The 14,073-nt window shown below is 33.8% G+C and overlaps 1 protein-coding gene across 11 annotated transcripts in view; it reads left to right on the top strand.

The window, feature by feature from the left end:
• The window catches only part of MIPOL1 (mirror-image polydactyly 1), a 253,677-nt gene that overhangs the window by 18,729 nt on the left and 220,875 nt on the right, over positions 1–14,073 (top strand). For 3 of the 11 annotated variants that reach the window (XM_019749146.3, XM_019749145.3, XM_074328159.2), the window contains 2 exons: positions 477–827; positions 12,727–12,843. The exons of 5 other annotated variants lie outside the window; for them this stretch is intronic. The gene's annotated coding sequence lies outside the window, so the exon portion shown is untranslated. Of the gene's footprint in view, positions 1–476; positions 828–11,788; positions 11,942–12,726; positions 12,844–14,073 lie in introns of those variants that run through there. 3 more of the 11 variants (XM_074328160.2, XM_019749144.3, XM_074328161.2) reach the window with 3 other exon arrangements.

Raw genomic sequence — 14,073 nt, 5'->3', positions numbered from 1 at the left:
TTATTTTTGGGAAAACACGGTATTATTTGCTCTTCCTTTTGAATTTAACAGATTTTGAGACTTAAAGGATAGGGCTGTTTGAGGGCATTAACTGCAAAGCACTGGGCATGAGAGCAAAATAAGCGTGACTTGTTACCTGTCTGTGTTAACATTTCCTGGAACTAGGCTCTTTTGTAAAATGAGGCAATTTGACCAAATATCTTTCTCCCTTGGTAATCCTTTCCAAAAGACACAGTAAAGAAGCACAGAATTTAGAACTTAGACGTTAAATGAGCCAGGAGGTCACTTAGGCTACCCTCTCTTGTGTTTTGTTTGTTTGTTTGTTTCCTGTGAAAACACTGAGGCCTTGAGAGATTGTATGTAGTCACATAGTTACTAGAATCCTGTTTTCCTAATTTTTATTCCAGTTTCACAGGCAGCCTTCTAAAATAATCCTGGTATTCACACTCTTGTGTAATCTTTTCCCCTGAGGGTAGACTGGATCTAGAGGCTCACTTCTGATAGAATACCGTTCGGCAAAAGTGATCAGATGTTTTTGCTGGCGCTCCTCTTGCTGTCCACTTTGATGAAGCCAGCTGCCATGTTATGAGCTGACTTGTTTAAAGACCCACCTGTCAAGGAATTGAGAAGCCTGTGAAGAACTGAGCTTCTCAGTTCAATAACCCCCTAGAAACGGAATCCTGCCAACAACCATTGAGTGAAGTTGGAGAATCTTGTCACCGTTAAACCATGAGATGCCTGTAGCCCTGGCTGACACCTTAGAGACCCTGAACTGGAGGAACTAGCTAAGCAACGTCCAATTCCTCAGGAACTGTGAGATAACAAAGGTGTGTTGTTTTAAGCTGCTAAGTTTTGGGGTAATTTGTTAGGCAGCAATAAATAACTAATAAACTGCTCTTACTAATTTTTAGAAAAAAATTACTGAAAGAAGTAGTTCATCCTGAAGTTTTGGGGACTGTAGCTGCAATCTGTTTTTAATCATCTTAAATATATTTGAGGATATGTTATTTTTGCTTTTGGAAAAGTAAAATAGTCACCATTTAACTATAAATTCTAAATATTTTTTGTTTATAACTTAATTGCTAGATATTTGTTTTATCTCAGAACTGGCAACATAAAGAGATGACTACTTCAAAGGCTGGTTAGGTTTGGAGTTTCCTTAAAGTGGATGACCAAATTTTCCTACAACTACTTTTGGCGATTGGCATGAGCTCCTCTGATTCAGACATTGTCTGTGGTGAAGGTGTTTTTAACTTAGATTTTATACTGTTTGGATTGTATGTAACCAGGTAATCTACTTTTGTTTATCTGCAGTTCTGCATTAGGGTGATTTGATTACACATAAATAGTATTATGAGAATTGCCTTTAGTATCCCTAGATTTATATGTTTTGGAAGCTTCTGGAGTACAACAGGGGTAATTTCACTGGAATCTTTAATCCTGAATCTTGTTTTATTTTCTGTTGGAGCATACCAGTGTCCCATCTTCATAGCTTTATCTTGAGAGTTTTGTGGAACAAGTTTTGAAAAACAGAAAAAAATGAATGAATATATAACTGACATAGATCAGTTCACTTTTTAAAACCTTTATCGTAAAATTTAATACCCGTAAAGTATATAACATCTATATGGACAGTTTAATGAATAAATAAAAAGTTAACACCCACGTAATTACCATTCAAATATTCTGAGTTGAATAATCATTGAAACGGATAAGTACTTGCTTTGTATATATATTTTTTTAATGCTGTGTATGAGAGTGTGTGTGTGTGATGTGAATTCTGCTGTTGACGGGTGCAGTGCTTTACATATGTATCAGATAACGTTTTCAAATTCTTCTATTAAAATCTTCTCTTTCCTTACTGATTTGTGTGCGTGTGCTTGGTTGACAATTACTGACAACTTATTGTATGTTAAATATCACTTGTAATTGTGAATTCTATTTCTCCCTTGTAGTTCTGTTAATTAATTAATTAATTAATTTATTTATTTTGAGATCATGTTCTTAGAAACATACACCTTTTTAATCGGTCTATCTTTCTATGAATTGAACTTTCTATTATGAAGTATTCCTTTTTATCTCTAGTACCGTATTTTGCTATGTATAATGCACTCCTGTGTGTAAAGCGCACCCACATTTTTGGCCCAAACTTTCAGGGGGAAAATATCTTTCATTTTAATTTTTTAATTCAAGTTTTTATTTGTTTATGTTTAGGTACTTGTTTTTTTGTATTATAAAGGAATTTTGGCATTTATTTTTTAACATATTGTACAAGAAATTTTATGTGACAACTAATTACAGAACACGAACAGACACAAGGTATAAGAAATTATGTACTGGTAACAAATTTATGATATTTACACATCATAGAAGGCCAAGAACTCTTCTTCATCATTGGAGGTTCGTTGTAAGTTCAACAAAACCGATTATCATATTCCACAATATTATTTTGCATACCAATATCGTTATTGATTTCTAGAGTTACACTTTTAACTCATAAGCATAAATAAAAGAATTAAAAACATTTATATAGATACAGAATTAGTACTACCCATGTATAAAGCACATCTTTATTTTTCCCTCACAAATTTGGGCAAAAAAAATACACATTATACACGGCAAAATACAGTAATGCCTTTTAAAGTTCAGTATTAATTTTTATTTTGAAATAATTTTAGACTTACCAAAAAGTTGCAAAAATAGTACAGAAAGTTCCTGTAAACCCTTCACCTACTTCTAGTGTTAACACAATGCATAATCATAGTACAATTATCTAAACCAAGAAATTAATATTGTAATAATGTTCACTAAATTATACACTTTACCCAGATATCGCTAGGACCCAATCCAGATCCCATGCTTTATTTAGTTGTCATGGTACCTGAGTCTTCTCCAAACTGTGCCCTTTTTCTGATTTTGACATAACTCTGTCAGCTTTCTTTTGGTTAATGTGTGCATGGAATTGGATTTTTACAAATCCAGCAGGACACCTTTGTGTTCCAGTTGGACCATTTGGTAATTGGATCATTTCATCCATTCATATTTTGTGTTACTCCATTTTTATCCTCTGTTATTTTGGAAATTATATATGCTTTATCATTCTTTTAGTGGTTATTATAGAGACTGTTGCATCATGGAATGTATCTTTTCAGACTTTTATTCATTTCCTTGCATGTGTATATATATTTAAAACAGATGGTTTTGGGTTTTTTTGCATTGTTATTTTCTTAATACAATAATGATTATGCTTTATTATTTTGTAATTACCCCTTTTCATCTAATAATAATTTATACACATTTCTATGTCAATGTATGTATGTATGCATAGTGTTTATAATATTTATGTACCATAGTTTGTTTAGCCAGACCCTAACTGATAGACATTTGTGCTGTTTCTAATTTTTTAATAGTATAAACAGCACTGTAGTTTATGTTCTTGGATATATATGTTTACACCCTTTGCTAGAACAGATTTCTAGAAATAGAGTTGTAGAATCAGAGTTTGCACATTTAAATCTTTAATTACCATTGTGGGGCATTCCTTTTATTAATGGCATAGCTTTTATAAAAATGATATATGCTCATTATAAACTCTTTTAAGCAACATAAATAAATAAAAAAGATGACAGTAAAACATTACTCCAAATTCTATCACTCCAACCAAAACAACCTTCATTAAAAATTAGGTGCACAGAATTCTGTTTCTGTTCTTAAAGTGCTCAATATTGAACAAACAAAATACCCATAGGCACGTGTTTGTAAAATTTCACCACACCAAGATGAAAAAAAAATCCTGAAGGTTTCCAGAATGAAAACAAAACTAGGGTCACTGAAAAGAAGAAAGAATTGAATATAGCAGCATCAGTCTTCTTGACTAGCAGTATCAGCTTCTAGAATAGTCTTGCAATTTCAAAGTTTTGAAGGCTAGTACTTTCTAACCCCAGAATTCTTGGCTCTTCAACAATCAATGAAGTATGGTAGAACAAAGATTTTCAGACCTGGAAAGCCTCAGAAGTTACGCTCTAGCAAAATAAAGAAGTGAAAGACCTGGAATGTAGGAAACAGTAAATCCAACGCAGGAGAAAAGTGAAATGATGTCACAGGAGGGGCAGCCATATAGCAAGTCCAGAGAGGAGATGGTTCAGATTTCAGAGAGGCCTCCTAAAGAAGTAAGATTCCAGAAGAAAGGCAACGCAAGAGATCCTTTAACCTCTGGGCCTGGAGTTTTCTCTGCAGGAAGGTTTTTTTAAACTATGAATTCAGTTTCTTTAGTAGATACAGAACTATTCTGGTTATCTATTGTTACTGAGTTACTTTGGTAGATTGTGTCTTCCAAGGAATTTGTCAAGTTTGTGGGTGTGTAGTTGTTTGTGATGTTCCCTTTTTATCTTTTTAATGTCTGTGGGATCCTTGTCCTTGTCTTCCTGATACTGGCAGTTTTTATCTTGATTGGTCTGGCAAGAGCTTATCAATTTCATTTCAAAAAACCAGCTTTTGAGATCATTGATCTTTTTCTATGTTGATTTTACATTTTCAATTTCATTGCTTTTTGCGCTCTATCACTTCCTTCTGCTTGCTTTGGGTTTCATTTTTCTCATAATTTTGTATTTTTTTAAAGGTGGAAGCGTAGTGTTAACAAGAGGCCTTTCTCCCTTTGTTTAATATATGTGTTGCTCTATGAATTTTTCTCCAAGCATGGATTAAGCTATAGCCCACAAATTTTGATATGTTGTATTTCTATTTTGATATAGTTCAAAATACTCTGTAAGTTCCCTTTACTCTTCTTTTTTGAACCATAGGTTATTTAGAAGTGTTTGGGGATTTTTGAGATATCTTTCTATTATTGCTTTCTAGTTTATCTCTGTTGTGGTAAGATAACATGATTTGTACAATTTCAATTCTTATAAATGTGTTGAGATTTATTTTATGGACCAGAATAGGGTCCTTTCTGGTAAATGTGCTATGTGCACTTGAAAAGATTATGTATTCTGCCATGTTGGGTGGAGTTTTCTACAAATGACAATTAGGTCAAGTTGATTGATATACTGAGCCTTCTGTATCCTTGCAGATTTTCTGTGTGCTTATTCTCCTGATTACTGAGAGAGGTGTGGTGAAGTTTCCAACTATAATTAGGGATTTGTCTGATGAGTTTTCATCCTAACTCCCGTATTTTGAGACTCTTGTTAAGTACTTCCATATTTAGGATTGTTTATGTCTTATTAGTGAATTAAACCCTTTAATGTGTGTCTTTAGTCTTGGTGATAGTTCTTGTTTTTCGTTTTGTTTTTTTCTGATATTAATAGCAACTCCTGCTTTCTTTTGATTAGTGCTTGAATGCTTTTTTCACTGTACTCTATTATCCTAAATATATAATTAGGAAAGGGTAATTTGTAGGATATTTTCATTTACTGTTGATGGGGTTCAGAGCGCGTACATAAGGTGACAGAATATGGCACCTTGGCATACTCAGTTTTTTTCTGCTTGAAGGAATTTGAGAAAGGGCAGTTGCGAGAAGGACCCTCTGAGCTCTCCCTTCTCTCCTGAAGCATGTCTGTGAGACCCTCATGTGAGAGGTGCCCTTTCTATATACCTGGAGGGAAGGAGCGTCCTTATCTCCCAAGACAGAGGGATAAGGAGACCTAGAGGAATCCAATCAGGCCTTGCTAAGTTTTCCCCAATTTCCCACCCTTGGCTCCTGTACCTTTTGTCCTATCATGTTTTACACGACTTTCCACTCTTTCTCAGACCGAGTATAAAAACGCTCAGTTTTAACCATTTCTTTGGAGTGTTTATTTCTTTGTGAAGGCTCCCATGTCACTAAAACTTACATTGAATAAATTAGTATGCTTTTCTTCTGATAATCTGTGTTTGTCAGTTTAATATTCAGGACATGCAACGGATCCTAACGGTGGAGAAAGTTTTCCTCCCCTGTAGTGTGCCCTTTGGTTTTTATGTATTTATTCATTTTAAATAATGTTTTGATCTTAGGAAGTACTGTCTTATTAAATATGACCTAAGATCATGTAATTTTATGTTAAGATACAATGACAAAAGTGTTCATCACATAATTTGAAAACTTTTTGCGTTGTTACTCTACTCTTGGTTGGGATTTGAATAGTAATTTCTTATATATATTAATAGTATTTGCATTCGAGTCTTGGAATGCTGTTTTGCATCGTCTCAACCATATACATGTAACCTAAACATTTTTTTTAATGTTTAAATTCCTTTTTTTAATGAAGTATTTTCTGAAGTATGACAGTCTTCTTTAAGCAGTGTGACTTGAAACTAATTAGTACTTTAATACTTTTATTATCTTTTAAATTTAATGTAAATTGAAGCCATTTCCTTAATTTATATCAAACAGCTTATTACCAGCATGAGAGCTACAGATGCTGTGTGATATAGCTTATGATATCCCAAAGTAGAACATTTTATTCAGTGGCATGAGCTGGCACAGTGGGCAAGATTTTCTAATTCATTTGGGTAAGTGAACTGTAGCGTAGGAAGTTCATACACCAACACTCTGAGTTTCTTTGTCATTCTTCACTTGTAAAAAACTCAGTTTAGGATTTTAGTGGCTTAATTTCTATTGTCTTTACTTTCTGCAGGTAATTTTCATCTTAGTTTAAATTAAAATCTAAGTTTATATCTTTAAATGCCTGTGTTTTTGTTAACCATTTTAGAATTAGAATCTCATTTAAAATATTTTGTCACGATTACTAACTGGTTGGTTCCAGAAGGTCATGTTTGGTCTACATGTAAATGTACTTTGAAAATGAGAGGAATTATTTTCTTCACTAAAGTTTTTTGGAATAGTTTTTCTTCTAAAATATGTTCTTAATTTTAGGTAGTCTTTATGAAAAATGAAAGGCTATATTATTTGCCTGTTAGTACGTAAAAATTGACATTGCTCTGACTTTGCCACATTTAATATTAATGGGATTTCTAAAAGCTGCCATAAAGATGTCCCTTCTAGTCCATAACAGAAAACTATGATATTGCCATCCAGTGGAATATTAAACCACCATTGAAGTGATCTGGAGAAAAATGTTTATGACATAATATTGCAAAAAAATCCAGGGTGTGTAGATATTAATTACACATACATAACACAGAAATGACAAAGAGACCCCACTAAGATTTTAAGAATATTTTATATTTTGGTGGTGAATGAAGAGAGAGGTGACCTTTTTTCCTTCTTTCTCCTTTTTTTTTTTTTTTTTTTTTAGTATGTTCTGGACTGTTTTCTATAGGATATGCTCATTCGGGCAGTGCCCAGAATTTATATTTCTATTTTTTTCTATCAGTAATTGCTATAAAATCAAAAATCCGTTATCATTTGATGTTAGTATTGGATCAGCTGTGACTTCTCTTAGTGCATATAGAGTATAACCAGTGTATTTGTCTGAAAGAATATAATGATTTTTAAGCCCTTTGAAATCTTCTAAATGAATTGTTAAAAGATTGAAAAGTAAGTAATTATTTAGAAAAATGTTTCCTGTTTTTGAGAAGTTTTTTAAAATGGCCAGATATTTTCTAAGATCTCCTGCCAACGAAAGGGGTGGAGGGGAGAGAGAGGGAGAGAATGAGAATATGTGCGTATTTTCATATGAGGGGATGGGATGAGCTTGGAGTGAAGTGAGTTTCAGGCATCACAGGATCACTGTTAATACTTGTTTTTCCTGAACCAAGGAATTCCTGTGATTAGAATCGGAGGCGGGAAGGTGGCAGTCTTAAGTTGTGTACGAGGCCAAATGCACTAATAACCCCCAAACTGTGACTTAATACAGGTTTATTTCTCACCCATGCAGAGTTTGGCTTAGAGATCAGGGTTCCTTCTTTATTGTGATGCCACTATGTCGAGTATGATTTTTAAGGTTGCAGGAAGGGAAGAGAAGGCTGAAGGATCTCATAGAATGCCTTTAAAGGTGAGCCCTGAAATTGGCTTGTATCACTTCTGCCCGCACTGCTTTTGCTATACTCAGTCACGTGACCCAAATATAAAGAAGGCTAGAAAATTCCATTTTCCTGAACATTTGGTAATAGGAACTGCTGTGAGTATAAGCCAACCAGTTTGAGGTTTGGAAAGAGAGAAAGAGTAGATGATGGTTAGATCTTGTTATGTATTAAATGTTTGTGTCGCCCTCCCCCCACCTCCATTCATATGTTGAAACCCTAACCCACGTTGTGATGATGTTGGGAGGTCATTAAAGCCCTCATGAATGAGATTAGTGCCCTTGTAAGAGTCACAAAAGAGCTTACTTCCCCTGTCTCTGCCATGTGAAGATACAATGAGGAGGGGCAGTCTGCAACCCGAAGAGGACTCTTACTAGAACTCAACCATGCCATTACCCTGATCCCAGACGTCCAGGCTCTAGAACTATGAAAAATAAATTTCTGTTGCTTATAAGCCATCCAATCTATGATATTTTTGTTACAGCAGGCCAAACGTAGTAAGACAAATCTCATCTCATTTTATTACCCCAGGAGGATTTTGCCCTCCCTTGACATGACCCCAGGGCACTTAGCTTGGGTTACTGCTGCTGGTTTCTCTATTGGTAAGACAGACAAGAATTGTCTTAAGGTAACATGCGGGAGGCACCAGATACACAAGTTTTTCTCTAACCTGTCTATTGTTTCAGCATCTGCAGTGTGTCTGTCTGCTGTTTACCCAAGGCTCCTCTCTCCAGTAAGTCCTCCTCTCTCCCAATCATCTTGAAAGACAGCTGACACTTACGGGGACTTCGTGAAGTGTTGGTTGGTTCCTTGGGACCATGATACCTTCTCTCTTCTAGTTTTTCTAGGGTGATTTTGGAAGAAAGAGGCAGCAATCTTTCAGTTCATGTACTGTCTGAAGGCTTCCTAATTTCAGAATAAAACTTCCTTAGGAAAAAGCTCCAACCTTGTCTTAGCTGAGAAGGAAACAGTTTTATTTCTTGCCCTTATAAACAGTAAACAGTTTATCCCTGGGATCAAATTAAGAGGGTGATTTTGATAAACCAGTAACTTTGAGTGTCAGTTACCAAGGATAGAAGAAAACTTGTGTTGGGTTACCTGTTGGGTATGATTCTTGCTTTAGCAGGCTTATTCCCTTTCTTCTAGTCTATGATGCCATCCTCAAACCCTCTCCTCAGGTTAGATCAGAAGTTTGAAATAATAACTTTAAAACTAGTATCTTAAAGCAAGTACATTGCTTCAAATTTTTAGCCTGTCATGGCATCCAAAAGGAAGACAAATTAAAGGCAGTTTGACTTGATAAACAACCTAAACAATAAGAAAAGTTATAAAGTTGAAAATATTGTTCAAGTTTCCAAAATAAGCCAACAACTTCATAAAAAATTACATTACTTTGTTCATTTAAAACGTGCTTGTTTGCTAAGTATTGTGCCCATCAGGTGTTAGAAATATGAATTAGTGTATATAATGTTAGTGAATATAACATTATTCATGTGAATCGACATCACAGAGTAGTAGACTAATAATTAACTTTCATTTTAATTAAATCAACATAAACAGAAATACACTTAAATTATGTGTTGAGTTTATGTAGAGATGTGGAAATAATAAAATACTAAGAGGATAAAGCTGTTATGTTACTATTGATTGTTACTCTTCATGCTAGTGCCTGATTTTACTGGGCTTTTATTAAGTTAAATTTATATACTTCGTATCATGATTCAAAAATAATTGAGTTTAATTTGAAGTTTAGTTGCATCTGTTATTAGAATATTTTTACATTGTTAGATAGTTATTAAAGAGGGAACTTTTAATAGTCTTTAAGTTTTTATAACATTAAAATTTTCTTAAAAAAGTAAAAATATAAACATTTTTCATTATGTGATTTTTTTATTGGGGAAAGGTCAACGAAGTGTTTAGAAACCCTGCCGGTGTGTTTGTCGGTGTCTCCCTAGCTGTTTGTTATTATGATCGTAGGCACTTTGAAGAGAGTTTTACATGCGCATTTGCTTTTAGGCTATTGCTCCATAGTTGTATCCTTGTGGAGTGGCTTTTGCGTGTTCTATCCTCTTGAAAGGAACAGTGTGAACACTAAGTTTTACCTTTGCAGAATAAACTGCCACTACTCTTATTCCTATAGAAAAGTTTGTTAGAAGATGTTGAAGAAATCCTGAGTGGAAAATGTTGCTTAGCGTATTGATTAGGGAAAATGTTGTAATTACCTGTTATGAGTGAAGAGCTGGCCTTTGTAAAAATCAGTTTGGTTTAACTTAACAGTGAAATTAGTTGAAAAGACTGAAACATAAGCTTTGGAAATGTTTGTGTATCAATCCACTAGATGGAGCTGTGTACTAATGTTATTGCTCCATAGCAAACAAGGGCCCATACAGTTCCTTCTGCAGAGATACAGGCCTGTCTCATTTTATTGCTCTTCATTTTATTGCACTTCGCAGATTAACAAACTGAAAATAAGATCCTCTACCAGCAAAAAGATTACTACTTGCTGAGGCTCAGATGATGGTTAGAATTTTTCAGCAATAAAGTATTTCTGAATTAAGGTATATACATTTTTTTAGACATAATGCTATTGCCCACTTAATAGACCACATACAGTACAGTGTAAACATAATTTTTATATGCATTGATAAACCAGAAAATTCATGTGACTTGCTGTATTGCGGTAGTCTACAACCAAACCCACAATATCGCCAAGGTATGCTTGTATTGCTAAGGTTAAACTCAAGTAACCCATTTGGTAATGCAGTTGAATAATTTGTCTATTTTTTGTATAACTATAGGTAAAATAGAATTTTATCCCTTATATATAAAAATGTTATTTACCATTCATCTGTGGGGAATGTGTGCATTTCATTTTTTTGGTAGAGTGCTGAGTTTCTCTTGGTCTATTCTTATACTTAGTACCCTAATGGCAAAAAAATATATATTTTTAAAAATTCAATATCTAGTTGAAATTACCTTAAATGGCTTCCACTTAACAATTTGCCAGACTAACTAAGTTCTGCATTCCCTTGTTATGAACATACTGACTGATGCCTGTGATATGCTTAATGCTGGGGCTGGTGCATTGATCTCTTGTAGATGATTCTGCTCTTACTGGTTCAGTTGATTTATACACTTACCTAGAGTAACTTGTGTTTGTTCCAAAACCTGTTGATGCCAGTTATATCTATATAATCATTAATTATACCATTTAAATTAAATAAGCTAATGGAAATACCATTGTTTTGCACCACTCAGTAAAAGGTGAATTGCTAAAAAAAATTACTGTCAAATTAGGTATGAGTGAGAAAGCTGTGAAGAAAAACTGGATTTTGCACTTGTTTATGGGGCAGAAAATGCTAGAACTTCTTTAAGTTCTGTACAAAAGGTGCTTTTATTTAACAGTGTGATTACAGATACACTTTTTTCACATTTTGGCGCTTATTACTGAAAAATAACTCATGGAAATTTTTACTTGCAAATGCCAAATGTCCTAAATGGAAGTTATTTTAAACTTAAAGAATTTGACTTAAGAGAAAATTTGTTTTTCTCTTAATATTATTATCTTGCTATGTAGCTTTTTATGCTTGTTTTAACTGATTATTACTTAGAGGACATCTAAATAAAATATTAATAGAATACAAAAGGTATTTAGATGAAAACTGTAATACTTTATCAAAGGCTCCAGGTATACAGTTTAGCAAATCATGTAGCTTTTTCACTCTTGCTTTTGAGTAAATGTAATGATTTTTATCTTTCTATTATTCCAGGTTTTATGATTTGTTGCTGAATTGTTTTTTTAACCAAAAGATTGAAATTCTATCCTTAGGTTCTCTGGTCTCTTCATGTTTAACCAACAAGGGATTGCCTTCCTCCAGATACGCAAGACAGGAAATTTTGGTTCAGTAGTGACTTCCTCTATAGTAGGAGTTTCTCCTTCTCCACTATAATCCTATGAGAGCAATTTCATTATTAAACAAAGGTAGAAAGTTGTTGTTTTTTTCTTATTATAAATAATCTAATACACTGCAATTGGAGTCAGAAGGTCTAGGTTTTAGTCCTAGAATCCAGGACCTAGAACAATAAATATTTGCTGAATAAATAAATTAGTGAGTAGCTTTGCTACTTCTTAATTGTCAGATTATAACCTGGTCAATTAACATCTCTTAGAGCCTTATCTGTAAAATGAGATTTTATTAACTCAACATACATTTCTTGACTGTTACGAGTCAGACACAACAATGAGAAATATAAGAAATAAAAACCTCCTTTAATCAGATTGCTTAATTGGGAAAGACAGATAAGTAAATAATACACACTGTGACAAGAGTTCTCCTCGAGGTATGTATACCTTAAGTGGGTAGCCCCTTTAAACCTGTAAATACTGGGCAAACATTTATTTAGGGGGGGTAGGGAGAAACTGACTTTATGATGGTAAAATTACACAGAAACAGATTAAAATATTCTCTCAATAGTTGAAAGAAACATTTCTGAAAAAGATTTTGTAAAACATTTTTCAGTTTTATGTAGTTCTTGTTTTCATTTCTGAACCAACAGTTTCTTGGGGACTGTTTATGAGTTTCAAAATTAGATAATATGTGCCCAGGAAAGTGCCATGTATTGTTTTCTGAATTTTAACTGAGTGCAACTGCATGTGTAGTAGATTTTGTTGAGGAATGTTTTTAAATTTCCAGTTGTGTAAAGAGTGACATGGAAACTTGAATTAACTGGCACTATACTTCTGATTTATTCCAATGATGTTTTTAGTGGCCCTCATGGATGGTTTTCCCAGCCCACTGCCCCTGAATCCTAATTGGTTTGCCTGAATTCAATTTGAACAGAACTGACACTTTATAATTTTGAGTTTTCTGGTCCATAATCCTGGTAAGTATCTCCATTTGTTTAGTTTTTGTCTCTCTTACGCAATAAAGTTGTATTATTTTTTTCCTAAGGGTTTTGCATTGTTGTAGTGGCCAGGACCTTAAATTAAAATGTTGGAAGATCAGCAAGCACTGAGCTGTTGTCCATGAAGGTAGTTATGTCATTCCTAGAGGTTGTGTAAATGGAATCATAAGTGTGCAATTTTTTGAAGCTGGCTTCTTTCAGTCAGATTAATGTCTTTGAGATTCATTCAAGTTGTTTCATGGACCAAGTTTGTTCTTTTTCATTGCTGAACAGTGTGCCATTCACTGTATGTACATACAACAATTTGTTTATCCATTTACGTGTTCAAGAACAATGCAGTTGTTTTGAATTTTTGGCTATAGATTTTTGTTTCATTTTGAGGGTAAATACCCAGCGGTGAGATTGCCAGGTCAGACGCTAAGTATATGTTTAACTTTGTAAGAAATGACCAAACCATTTTCCACATTGGTTATACCATTTGGCATTTGCACCAGCAATGTGTGAGAATTCTGGTTGTTTCTCATCCTCAACACTGGATATTGTCAGTGTTTTTTGTTTCGGTCTTTCAAGTGTGTATAGTATGTAGTACCTCATCATGGTTTTAATTAGTATTTCTTTAATTACTGATTATGTTGAATATAATAACTTGCATATGCCATCTTTATGTCCTCTTTAGACAAGAGTTTATTCAAATCCTCTGCCCATATTTTTCATAGTTCTTTTTATATTCTAGATAAAAGTCTTCTGTCAGGTATGTATTTTGCACATTTTTTTTTTTTTTTTTTTTGCCAGTCTGTAACTTTTCTTTTAATAATCTTGGCAGTTCTTTGGCAGAGAAAAGTTTTAGATTTTGCTAAGGTGAAATTTATAATTTTTTTTTCCTTGATGGGTCGTGCTTTTGGTGTGATTTCTAAGAACTCTTTGTTTGATTTTCTCATGTTTTCTTCTAAAAATATGTAGATTTGTTGCTTTCATTTTGATACATGACCCTTTTAAAAATATATTAATATACTTTTGAGAAGTTTTAGGTTTATAGAGAAGTTCACTTGAAGTTATAGAAACTTCTCATTATCTTCTCCCACACCTTCCTCCAGCTCCCCAATTTCCCCTAATAATAACATGTTGCGTTAGTCTGGTATATTTGTTACAAGCTGAGCCAATATTGATACATTATTATTAACTGAAGTCCATAGTCTACATTAGGGTTCA

The sequence above is a fragment of the Rhinolophus sinicus genome, chromosome 3 (assembly GCF_057876585.1).
Source record: "Rhinolophus sinicus isolate RSI-liver-muscle chromosome 3, RSI-T2T, whole genome shotgun sequence".
Classification (NCBI taxonomy): domain Eukaryota; kingdom Metazoa; phylum Chordata; class Mammalia; order Chiroptera; family Rhinolophidae; genus Rhinolophus; species Rhinolophus sinicus.
This window is presented reverse-complemented; position numbering and strand designations above follow the sequence as displayed.